This window comes from Callospermophilus lateralis, chromosome 1 (genome assembly GCF_048772815.1).
Source record: "Callospermophilus lateralis isolate mCalLat2 chromosome 1, mCalLat2.hap1, whole genome shotgun sequence".
NCBI lineage: Eukaryota > Metazoa > Chordata > Mammalia > Rodentia > Sciuridae > Callospermophilus > Callospermophilus lateralis.
In genome coordinates, this window is record NC_135305.1 from 64690114 (window position 1) to 64704010 (window position 13897).

Genomic DNA, 13897 nt, shown 5'->3' on the forward strand with positions numbered 1-13897 from the left:
CCACCTCCAGTCTCTGCCCACCTGCCTTCCCTTTACACCAGGCAAGAGGACATCTTCCTTGCTCTGATTAGCAGCTGGATTTCATCCATATGCTCCCAGTAAAGCTGTTAAAATTTCTCTTGGTACTTGTTGACACTTCTGGGGATAGGTTGAGGCTTTTCCTACCACCAATAACTGTGCCCCCATGGTGGCCAACATCCTCCTTGAACACATTTTTCCCCAATTCGGGCTCCGCTCCTCACTCCAGTCTGATAATGATCCTGAATTTACTTCCCATGTTTCACGGTCTGTAGCTAAGGTACTCAACATCTCCTGGGATTTTCATTCCCTTACCATCCCCAGTCCTCTAGCAAGGTGAAACATACCAACCAGACCTTAAAGAACATTCTAACTAAGCTATCTCTTGAATTAAATTTAGATTGTACTAAAATCATTCCATTCCCTTGGCTCTTCTTAGGTTACAAGCCCTCCCAAAGAAGCCACTCAACACCTTCCCTTTTTAGCTTCTTTCTATATGGACAGCCTATTTCCCTGCTCAGCTCTCCACTCTCTGATTCTTCATTACCCCTTGCTCCTCATCTTTTCTGGTCCCTTCTTGAATACATTAGAAGCCTTCTTTGGCAATACAGTAATGATGTTCTGGCAAAGCCTAGTTCTGCCTCTTTCCCTTTGCCCACTCTGTCTCCTGGTGACCTGGTACTTTTTACCCACCCCCCAACAGGCCCCTCTCCTCCTCTAAACTCTGTGCAAAATGGATTGGACCCTATCGGTTCTTTCTTACAACTCCCTCAGCAGCCCGCCTTGAGGGCATCCCATATTGGGTTCATAACTCTCATTTAAAATGGTTTTCTCTGCCCTTTTATACAGTGACACTCACAGGCCCTCTCAAACTGTGTTTCTCAAAGGCCAGTATCCCCAATCTTCCTTTGGTCTCTGAGGACCACAGGACACTGCAAAACAATGAGTACCATCCTTCCATTTTTCATTTTTGCCCTTCTCCCTTATTCTGTACTCATCTCCCAGGGGTACCATAACCAGGAATTATCATTCCAATTTTTAGGAGACTTACAGCAACTTGCTTAAACCATACTAACCATACAATCCCAGCAGGATTCTTTAGCTGCTGTGGTTCTGCAGAATCAAAGGGCCTTTGATCTTTTTACCACTGAAAAAGGCAGACTTTGTCTGTACCTACAGGAGGAATGCTATTTTTATGTCAATCAATCTGATATAGTAAAGGACAAGATAAGACAACTCCAACAACACCTTGAACATCAGAAACAACAGATCTCCCCTAATGAAGGATGGCAGCTAAGCAATCCCCTTCTACGGTGGGCACTTCCTTTCCTGGTCCCTCTCCTTGTCATAGACCTTCTATTAATGCTTGCTCCCTGTATCATTAGATTGGTTCAAGACCAAATCCAAAAGGTCTCTAATCAAACTATAAACCAGCTTTTGTTATAGGATTAATACCAATCCCACACAAAAAATTGGGGCACCAGGAACAGCATTCCACCACCACTCAACCTCCTTCATCATTCCAATGACATCCCACGCTGCTAATTAGGGATGTAAATGCCACCTCTTCCCAACAGGAATAAGTTATAGAAGGTTGACCTAAGTCCCTGTTCCCTAAGGGGCTCAATAAAAAAGGGGGGGGGGCGTAATATAAGGTCCTTGCTTAGCATCTGGATGGCATCTTAAGTGACAGCCCACTTTAAGTAAAAAGTCTCACTTTCCACCCAACGGCCTTTCTGAGAAAGGCTCACCACTCCTTCATACCAACCCAACCCCTAACTGCCCGCATTAGGACCCACTGGCTCTATTTCCTGAGCCTCCCCCATAAAAGTCCCAGAACTTAAGCCTGGTTTGCCTCTCTCTCCTATAGAGAGATGGCCTTTATTTGTCAGCTTTGACAAATAAACTCTCGTGTGGATCTCTGCTTGGTCTCTGTCTTTCATTTCTTGCTTACCCATCTCTCAATCCTTGATTTCCCTTCACTACCCTTTTGGTCTCACTTGCAGTAAACATGGCTCTCTTTTAGCCTGTCTCTTTCAGCAGCTTTACTTCACAGAAATCCACATTACTAGCATTTCTTAGTTCCTGAGGTCTCCATTCTAGCTTCAGCTTCACCTAAACAGCTTCCTGTATCACCCTCCCAGTGGCAGCCTGTAGGGACTGTAACCCTGCTGCACCATGTTTGGCTTTCCAATTCTTACTTTGAAATCTCAGTGGAAGCCTCTATCATCCCTTTACTCAAGAATCCTGCCTTCCCACAGAACCAGTACTACCACATGGATGATTCCAATGTCTGCTGTCACCTCACAGAAAACCTAGGTCCCCTGAATTCACTATAGCAAAAGGCTCTGAGTGCTTGAATGGCTCAGCATGGCAAAATAACTTTGTAGAACCCCTGTGCCAGCAGGGCACCTCCGTGATCTGTTCTCAAAGAAATTTTTCCTCCTATATCCTTGAGCCAGGAATGGGTGTCATCTTGCAAATCCCTAAGATTACCTCCAAGGCATCTTTCCTACTGTCTCTATGCAAAGTAGTTAGCATCCATTTAGGGGCTATAATCAACAAGCACAACTTCCTTGGCCTTAGCTTCACCTACACTTTTCTGGCCAAACTGCATGTTTTAAAAAATCCTTCAGCTCTGCTTTCTGCTCCAGTTTTCACTGTAAATCTGGCCAAAAGCTGCCAGCAATCTCCATGCCTCTGAGTAATATTCTGCCTTGAAATTTTTTGTGCCAGATTAATTAGTCCATAATTTTTGAATTTAGCCTCTTACAAAGTCTCAGGACAGAGAAAAATTATAGCTTGCTCTTTGCAAGAATATAACATTAGTCATCTCTAGTCCACTTTCCAATAGAGCCCTCATTTCCCTCTGAAACCTCATGAGTATGTATATATAGTCTGAATTCCTATCAGTATTCTGGTGTTCTGCACTTCCATCAGACTCATGCATTAAGTTCCATTTGTAATATTCTAAATGTTTTCCAGCTTATACTTTTAAACTTTTAAAAAAACTCCTCCTGCTAACCAACCAGCTCCAAAGGCTTCTGAAGTACATGGTCAGGTTAGTCATAACAATGTCCCCACTTGTTAGTACTAATTACTGCTTTAGCCAACTTTTGCATACCTGTTACCAAAACACACACACACACACACACACACACACACACACACACAAATATATATATTAGAGAAGGAAAAAGATTACTTGAGATGTGGAATTTCAGGGATCTCAGTCCATAGATGACCAACTTTATTGTGCTGGGCCCAAGGTAAGGCAGTATATCATGAAGAAATGGCCCAGCAGAGGAAAGCTGCTTATTTCATGGTGAAGTCAGGAAGCAAGAAGAGAGGTGAAGTGGGGGGAGAGAAAGATATATATATTTTTTTCATGCATCCTATCCCTCTCTCCATATATATATAGAATGCATGAAAGATGTACTCCTCTAGTGAATACTCCCAGTGAGCCACATCTTCTAACCATGTCCCCAAATGTCCACAGTTATTATCCAGTCAGTCCATTCAACCTAGGAAGAACTGAGGTTACATCTCTTATAATTTAATCATTTTACTTCTGAATAGTCCTACATGAACAGGAGCTTTTGGGGACATACCTCATACACAAACCAGTACACTACTGTGTGCATTTAACTCATGTTTGAAGCTCTGCCTGCTTCCTTTTTCATAAAAGACAGCAGAATAAAAGGAGTTAAGTGATGACAGCTAGTCAACCAAAGAACAAAGGGCTTACTCCACAGTAAAGCAAATCCTTCTAAATGACCCATGAAAGAGAAAAATGAACTATGTACTGAATGTTAAGGCAACAACCTCAAAGGTTTAATGTAGGATGTAGCAGGAAAGAATTGAGTAGAAATTGAAACCAGCTCTTTGAGGTGGTAGTTTTGAGTTTCTTTAATACATTCCTCTCTTATGTTACATGGTACGCATGAGGGGGTCATTTCGTACGGTTGACAAGTCTGGTGATAATAAGTGGAGATGAGCTGGAACTGAAATCTGTGACATGACTTCCGGCAAAGAGTGCCAAAACACACATGGGGAATCCAACCTGAGTAGCTAAAAAAAAAAAAAAATCCTATATATGAAATTACACTTTGTTTTTCAAGTCCTCCAAACCCCATTAAGAATACTTATATCATGGAAGATTAGCCTATATATTAATTGTTAAGTTTTGAAGGATTATTATATTTGTTATTCTGCCTTCAACTGACAATTTCCACTGAACATATGGAAGACAGATATGTTAAATATTTTATTATCACCAATAAAAGTTTTGACAGTATTGCCCTTAATGACATTGCTCAAACTGAGAACAAGTGAGATTATTTTTTAATATGTTCTGTTTAATTTAGTAATTATATTATTGGTTGCTCTCATCTAGGAAAATATGAAAATTTATGTCCAGTTGTATTACAAAAATTAAAAACACTTTTGAATGCAGTTAATCTTAAGTATAATTTCACATCCTACTTATTTTTACAATGCTAACCCTGACCTTGAAAACAGATGGCTCAAAAGAATTTTCAATCTTTATCAACTACTTAAAAAACTATTTAAAGTACACATAAATGATATTTTAGACATGTGTAAGTTATATGTTTTGGAAGACATTGGGAATAACTCCTTGAGAAATCAGACTTAGATTTCATAAATTTGAACTCATATTAACATTAGTAATATTGCTCTTGAGAGATGCTTATAATATTTAAATTTTTGTCAGTCCTTCCATATTATATCTTAAATATTTTATCTTAAGATGCATGCTAAGAACATCTGCTATTGCTGTGGTGTCATAATGTGTGTAAAGACTAGATCAGAGATTTAATTTTGCCTGGTATGGCTGCAAATAAGCTGACTAACCCTTTCAATATCTTTCAAGAGTGGAACTTGAATTCCCCAAATCTTATTTCAGCCCTGGAGCTTTCCAATATTAATATACAAGTAGAAAAAATAAGAACCTGGTTAGTGGAAAGTATTTTGAAGTATAAAATATTTCTGTTTCCTGCAACATGAAGAATTATGTGCTGACTGAAATCAATCTATGTACAGCATACTTAACACACCAGATTTTGCTCAGTTTCTAAAACAGAAGTTGTCACCCATAAACAAAAGCGTGTGATGTGTCCCCAAACAGCTCATTCAAAGTTCTAATTACCATTCTACTCACTTATCTTATATTCAGTTCAATAAACATTTGAGTGACTATTTTATACCAAGCATCAGAAACAGTTTAAACAAATTCAGAGTCTAGGGAGGGAGACTGACAACAAAACAAAAAATTTCAGTAATGAAAAGTGCTAAGTTAGGGATTTGTCAGGGAGCTAGCTCTAGGTTAGCACTCAGAGGCTGGCATTTAGCCTCTGGTTTATATAGAAAGAGCCTCTGTAAATGAGTAGGTTCTGGAATCTGGACTACAAACAAGAAAAAAAAAAGGAAACTAGTTTATATTTAATCATCCATTTCTATGATGAATGAATGTTAGAGAAAAATCCAAATTTTATTCACATTAAAACAGTTTTTAAAATACACAAATTAAATTATCATCTAATTTTGCAGCTGTTTATATTTTTGTAGATAAATTTATTCAAAATGAGTACATTTTGTAGTAACTGCTCACATAAAAAAAGTTTTGAAAAAAAAGATATATTTATATATAACCAAGGGAGAGACAATACATAAATGAGATCAATTTTTCTATAATTTTAATCATCCAGATTTATTTCAGCTTATGATGGCCCTTTTCATGGATAAACTGAATAAAGAAGTAAAACATTTATATTTTCAATGATATCCAAACTTAGCACTCATTTTAATGCATAAAACTATCAGGTAAATAATACTGTTTAGATTCTTTTAATATTTATACATAAAGAAGAATAGACTACATAAAATGTGGTGAGCAAGGATAGAAGAATGTATTTTATGAAGAACACTGGAGAAGAAAAAATTGCTAAACATTAGTAAAAATGGAAATTTTTTTTTCTTCATGATTTCAAGAATGAAAACTTTGAAGATTTCACCTAACAAATATATTCATGATGCTGGAAGTTAGGAAAGACTTCTAAAGAAATAAGGTAGAATATTAATTTTCTACCTAATTAAATTTGTCTCTTTATTACTGATTATTATTATATATTTAATGTCAATAAACATTCCTACTATCATATTTGGATTTTTTACAATTCTTTTTCTCAAGATTGGTTATATATTGGTGAAAACAAACACCATAAACTAAAAATAGAAATGGACTAAAAGGTTTATTTTGGACAAGGAGCCACTTAGCTTCTCCACTGTTTTAGACTCTTCCAAGTCATCTGACTTGGATTATAAGGTTTTTAGTACAACTTCACTTTATAACAAGACTCCTCATTAAAAAAAAAAATCAACTATTCCTTTTCTAACTATGTCTCCTGTTTGATTTCTAATATAAAACTATTTTCAATAAATACAGATCAAATATATTTTAAATTACAGCACTTTTACAGATTTATATAACATGATTTCTTATAATTCCCCAGTAATATTTTTTCCCACTTCAGATTTTCAGTGAAATTAACTCACAGCTTTTTAGAACCAATTGTTAGTCATTATGTGCTCTGAGCAATGGTAGTAAAAGTAAGCAACCCATATTATCCACTTATCATGAATAATATTTTTTATTGTTATATTTAGTAGCAGCTCATTACATACAAAATATTTTTAAATTCAATTTAAAAACTCTTACTGTGTTTCCCCTTCCCCCATTCCTCCCTACTTTCATTTCTAGCTTCAATAGATACTTCTCTGTAATTATTCAGGTTACACTCTAACAAATATTCTCTCTGGCTATAACTGCTTGAGGGTTTTTGTTTGTTGCTATCATTTAAAAACTTAATTTTCTTTGAAAGTTACTTATATATTACTATTTTTGAAAATATGAGATTATATATTGAAAAACCCATTATGTTTTGATGTACTATTAACAAAGCAAAAGATGGTTCTAATTAAACCATAGGAAAGTCTATAACATCATCAATCTTGATTCTGAAGATGGTTAAAAATGTAAATTCTAGATTTGATGAAACATAGGAATAATCAAAGTAATCCTAAGTATTTAAATGCAAAGCCAAGGTTGGCTAACTTCCTCTTCTTGCTGGGTCACATTTTCTGGTCTTCATTGCAATTAGTTATGGTCATGTGACTGAGTTCCTGACTTTACATCACAATGATACAATATATTTAGGGTCTAGTTCCAAAGACCTCCCCTATGCAATTATTCATGTTCTTTCCCTTTCTATCTTCTGTATGTGTATACTCAATAAAGCTTGGAAATCAAGTATGGAAGACTAAAAAATCTGTCAGCATGAAAGAGGACACCCACTTCCTCAGACCACCAGAAGACCAATATGGGATTGCTGCTTGAGAGAGACTGCACTGTCCATTGAATTCAACCACTGGACATGGGGATCTATTTATTGTAATAGTTATCCCAATTAATACAATTATTCCATGTTTACACCTATAGGCATAAAGCACCTTACTAATATAATACTTAACTGAAAATGTAAGACACAATTTTAAAACTATCAAAGTGGGCTGTTCAACTCCTTCTCAAAAAACTAATAACAGAATTAGAGAAACATGAAAAGAATATCCACTAACAGCTAGTGCAGGCAAAATGAGGCACAAGGTGCTGCTGCAAGCATACAAAGTATGTCTAGGGAAAGGAGAGGCCCAATTGCATTTACAGTGCAGCCTACTTGCCTGTGTCCAAAATGGCCAAGCAAAATGAGAGCATCAAGCGAAAATTCCTCAAGCAGTTATGGCCAGACAGAATATTGCTAGAGTGTTACATGAAGAATACAAAGAATTATCTATTAAAGCTAAAAAGAGAAGGGGGATGACAAGGAGGGAGGAATGCAAAAGGGAGGAGAGAGAGAAGAAAAGTGGGAAGAGGGTAGGAAAGTAAGGTGGAGTATGGGAGAAGAAGAAAAGGAGAAGGAAGGAAGAGGGGAGGAATGGAAGGGGTCCAGTTCCAAAGACCTTCCCCTATGCAATTAGGGTGGAGAGAAACAAAGTTTTCCGCCTGACCCCTTTGGAAATACAGACATCACATTTTCATGCTCACATTATAAACATTAAAAATATCGGTACTTTGTTTCCTCTATACAAGTTCCTGAACTTCTTTGGTGAAGTAGAATATTCATATCTTAAAGGACACCTAGACTTTATTGTAAAGTTTTCTGTCATAGAGAAAATTATTTTAATTTTTTTTAATTAACAGAAGTAGAATCTAAAAATTTTTTTATAAGTACCTGTCCACCACTACAAGAGATCAGATAGTCATTCCTGGATAATTTAGTAGTCAATTGGGGACAGTTTGAAATGCAATGATGAATCTTATTAGACTTTTCCAATTAGGATCTATGGAACAGGAAGAATGGTGTCATTAGGGAAGTCTACAGAGTACTTAAAATATTGAAACAATGAATACTGAAGAAACTGAGAGCCCCTAATATTCATGTTTCAAAAAAAATCTGATGTGAGTTAGTGTATATTATGGAAATTGTCGGTTACTATAGGCTAAGTAATACTATGGTAACAGCAGTCCCTACATTTGAGATGCTCAAAATAAAACAAAACAAAATTATTTCTGGTTTATACCATGATTTTTCACCCCACTGCCATCTTCATTTGGTGCCTTTTTAGCATGGTGTCATTGTCCTTCCCAGGTGAGAAGCTATTCTTTGGAACAGGGGCTGGAGAAGAGTATGGTAAATCAGAAGATAGTTCTTATAGCTTCACTTGGAAATGATATATCGGTTATGTTATTTTCACTAAAATTTTACCAGCCTGTATCAGTTACATGTCCCTATCCAATCAAGGATGCCATGAAATATGACCCTATCTGTTACAAATCTTAAAGGTAGAGAAGAAAAGATTTTTCTTTGCAGCTTTAATAAATACCACATAAATTAATATAGGTCATAGAATGAGATGAATGGATAATGCTATGGTACACTACAAATGAAGAGAAACTATAGACAGGAATGCAAGAAGAGATATTTCATTTATGTTACATGGCTAAGGTTTTCACCAATTCTTTCCTTTGAATATAGAACTATTAGAACAAAATAGGATCAGGCATTGATAACACTTGTGCGCGCGCGCACACACACACACACACACATAAACACTAACTGTCCTGTAAATTAAATGCAGTTTATGCACAGAAATGATTTTTAGATACTTTAAATTAATCCTTTTGATTTTTATTGATAAACTCTCACAAAAAAATTATCCTATCAATAATTTCTAACTTCAGTTGTTTGGATGCTATGCACCCCTGGACAGTTACAGCCAAGGTTCTGAATTTCAAATTGAATAAATTAGAATAGCTGAATAATGCATGAACAATCTCTGTTATGATTTTATGTGAATTCCATTTAAAAGTGCAAAATATGCTAGCAACAAAAGCATTGAAAATTATAACAAAATACCCAGTATTTTGCAGTGCTTAAGAACATTTAATTCTGGAGTAATTATGACTAAGGTCAAACTTAAGTTTCATTATTTATTACCAAATTGTTTAAGAAAAGCTGAGGTTAAGTATTCAAATAATACTCACCAAATAGGATAGTTGTGAAGATTAAATGAAGTGATCTACATAGTGTTAGTACGGTACTTGGGATAATGTTAGAATGTAATTAAAATAAGAAGAGCAACAAGAATAACAGAAGCCTGGAATTTGGTTTTACGTTTCTAACTACAACACTAATTTGTTTTTTCTACCATGATAAATACTGTTATTATCCAGAGAAACAAGGAAGAGTACACTCAAAGTTGTCAAAAGGCCTAAGAAAACAAAATCTCATCTGCAGTTTCTTCTGAAAGGCCCAATATTGCTTTCTCCTAAATAGCATAGCTTTCCACCACAGCTTTTTCCTTTCTTTCTGAATAAAGAACCCTAGCTTCTCAGTAGTCACCCTGAAGTGATACATGTAGACACTTTTTTTTTTCCTGTAGCAACCACATCTTCCTAGAATATGTCCCATTCAGCTTGTGTCTAAGCTGACTGATTAATTCTTCTTAAATGTGTCTTTCTCTCTTCCATTCGTATGAGTTGATGCCACATGTTCCAGTTGATGCCACATGTCCCATTCGTATTAGTTGATGCCACATTTCTTAGTAATATTAATACTAAGAAAGGGTTGTAATAGCATAGTTTGAAATTAGTGCAGAATTATCTTTCAAGTCTATTTTGTCACCTAAGCTCATTTGGGGCAAGCAAAAGCAACAAGGATTCATGTTAATAGCCCCATATGAGAAAAACAGATCACCTTTCTACTCTGATCAGTCACTCACACTAAATCCCACAAGTGTCTGGGCATGGAGAAGAGTGAGAGTTGAATATAAATTATGGGGAATTCAGAACTCCCTCACCTCCCCTGCTTTCTGTCTTGCCCACTTATTCTCCAGCTGCTTGCTAATTTGAATTTCTTTATTTCAAACAGCAGCACTTCTGCTCATCATTCAGCCTTTTGGAGTCCCATCTCCACCCATCTGCTTCAGTAGTTTTCCATGCTATTCCTTCACCCTCACAGCTGATGACCCTGTCTTACACTTTCTGATAATGTTTCAACTTGTCTGTTGGGTTCCTGTCTAGTTGAGAAACATGCTTTTCAAACTGTAATCTGGTATATTTGCACTTGTTATTTATTAATAGCATTCACCCTAAACTATGACAGTGCTTCAATGTATCTCATTTTCATCCCATGAAAGAAACCAGAAATTCAGGTATTTCTGTATTAGAAAACAAAGGCATATGCAGGTCTCACATTCTTCAAAAGACAAGATAATTAGAGGCAAAAATGGAAAATAATCCAAGAATCTTTCCCATAAAGCATGATCTCTTTTTTTTTTAAAGCACATTACAGTATCAACTTTAAAGATGATTTACAAATGAAAACAACTTGCATACAAACTATCTCATGTCACACTCAATACCTTTAGATTTTTATTCACAAATAAATCAGATATGCATTGGACTAACTTATTTGTATAGCAGATGCTTCTATTTGATTTAATGTACTTTCTATGATTTCTGAATTTGAGCATAAATTATATTTAAAAAATAAAGAGTAAAATCACATGAGGGGGCTTATCATGGTGATTTGGGATCTTGCAAATTAGATTTACTTTCTGTTATTGCTTATGATCAACGTTAAATTTTGTTTCAAAGATATTTTTGATCCTCTGTTTCATGTTTAAATTAAATTCATTAGCAGCTGTCAAGCCCCAAGGAAAAATGTCAACACAAATCAAGACAACATCTGAAGGTGTCAGTTTTCCTTCATTTATCTCCTGTCCCCAGAAGGTACAAAGCCATCAAATGAAAAACTCCAGGTAATGACTGCTTTTGTCATTTGTTAACTGTGATTAGAATGCAGTTGCACAGGCATGAATGTTGTTTTAAGCTGCCAATGACACCTGTCTTTACTTTTTTTTAAGGAATAAATAAGAAATATTACAAGTTTTACCTTTACTGTAGGTCTGTACGTGACAGTGTGCTTCATTGCTCCCACACAGAGTGATACTGTAATTATTTGGTTCATTGCATCTGTCATAGTAGGTAGACACTTTTACTTAGTATTATATAGTCTTTCCAATTTGCAGACTAGGTCCTATAAGCAATCAATGATTTGTATTTCACTTTTGCTTCTAAAATAAGGAAACATTTAGTAAAAAAGTTAAATGTCTTTGCATATAAATTTATTCATATATGAGAATGAAGGCATTGTTCAACTCTGAAGCTTTATTTGAATGTTTTACATGATTTGACACCTTTAAGAATAGAGAGTTTAGGTGTTTTTCCAATTGAACTATTTATATTATTAAGATGCCAATGTGACATATCATATAATTGTAACAAGGTTCTATATATTTCTAAAATACATTCAGAAGAAAAAACAATCAAAAGTGAAGATATGGCTTCAATTATAATTCCATGGATTAATGCTACTTTTCTTTTTGGAAGCAGAGAAGAATACTGTGCTTATTTATATATAATTAAGTGGCAATTATGGAAAAGCAGAAAAAAAGGCTGTGTTTATTAGAATAAAATCAATATTCATTCATTAAGTCCTTATAATAATAACATCTTCATTGAATTTCAGAGATAGAAGGAATATTTGAGATCATTTTGTTTATTATCCTTGATTTTCATCTGGTTATACTCAGGCCTAGAAAGATTAAATCATTTGCTTCAAATATATAAGCTAGTATTAGGGGAACCTAAACTAAAATGTGAACATTCTCTCATGCAGTTCAGTGTTATTTCCAATTATTTTATCACTAGTTGCATTTCATTATCATTATTTTTAGAAGAAGAGCTAATATTTATTGTGTGTTAGCAACTCTACTAGATCCTTTGCTAAATACTTTGCATGGATCAGACTCTGCAGTAATTTCTATTACTACTGTCCTTCAATTAGGAAACTGAGGCTCAAAGTTATTAATATTGAAATAACTTTTTCTAAGTAATTTAACTAAAAATGGTAAATAGTTCATAAATTTTTAAATTGCTTTCAAATGGCATTAATTTTCTTGTTATAGCAATCTCAGTGCATGTATACAGCTGAGATAACCTCATTTGATTACACATAAAAAGGCCAACTTTCCAGGAAGCTGAATTACTTATCTGAGGTCATCAATTTAACTACAAACACATAAATTCAAACTTTTAAACACCTGGCCTCTTCATTTTTATATAATATCATATCATGGTTTTGTAAGTACATTAGAAAGTTATGAAAGTTAATAAATTAGCATATTCTTGTCAGTGTGCTAATGCTGTGGCACAGAGCTAAATTAAGTTTAGATGTTAATTAAGTGCTTTTTTTTAATTAGCAAAAGTGATTAGAGGTAGATACTCATTCAAAATAGATTATAACTGGAATATTTAAGTCATGCATAAAATGGAAACATAGGTATTATTTTAAGAAAGAACGAATCAAAGCTGCTGCTTCTTCATTTTTTTTATTTTCAGAAATGTATTTGACTCTTGATGAATCAATTAATTTCTTCCACGGTAAATGCAGCTAAACTCACAAAATGTTAATGATTTCTTTAATTATGCAAAAAGATACTATTTAGTTGAAAATGTTTCATTACAGTCTTAAATAAAACTCAAAAGAAGTTATACAAAATATAAAACAGGAGAGGTTTTGTTTTGGACAATAAAACTAAGTCTCCAAACAGTTAATTGTCTGGTTCAAGGTGTGTAAGAAGAGTAGTGGAATCCAGGTTACGACAATTCAGATCAGTGGCCTTTGATTGACATTATATTCTATTTTCCATATAAAGATAGATGTATAAATGAATACTTAAACTTTGAAATTCTCACAAAATAAGATAATACAGTAATTGAATATTTTTAATCTGATCATAATTAAAATTTTCTTTAAATTCACAAAATTTTTTTTGACAATTTTTTATAAGGTTATAAAATGTTCAATTGTTCCACAGTTTTATTTCCCCTTTCTAAATATCAGTACATCAGTACACTATAGATTCAGTGTAAGATATATTAACTTCCTAGCAGGTCATTTTTTCTCCTCCTCCCTGTTCTCGTCCCCCTCGTCCTCCTCCTCTACCCCTCCTCCTCCTCCTCTTCCCCCCCTCCTCCTCTTCCTCCTCCTCCCCCTCCTCTCTTCTTCTTCTGTAGAAATTGGCAAATATTTCAATTTATGTGGAAATTCTAAGGGTACAGAATAGCCAAAATAATTTTGAAAAACAATAACAAAGATGGAGGACTTACTTTATTTGGTTTCAAAGCACACTATGTAAAACAAAAAGGAAAACCATAGGATACCAACTTAGGGAT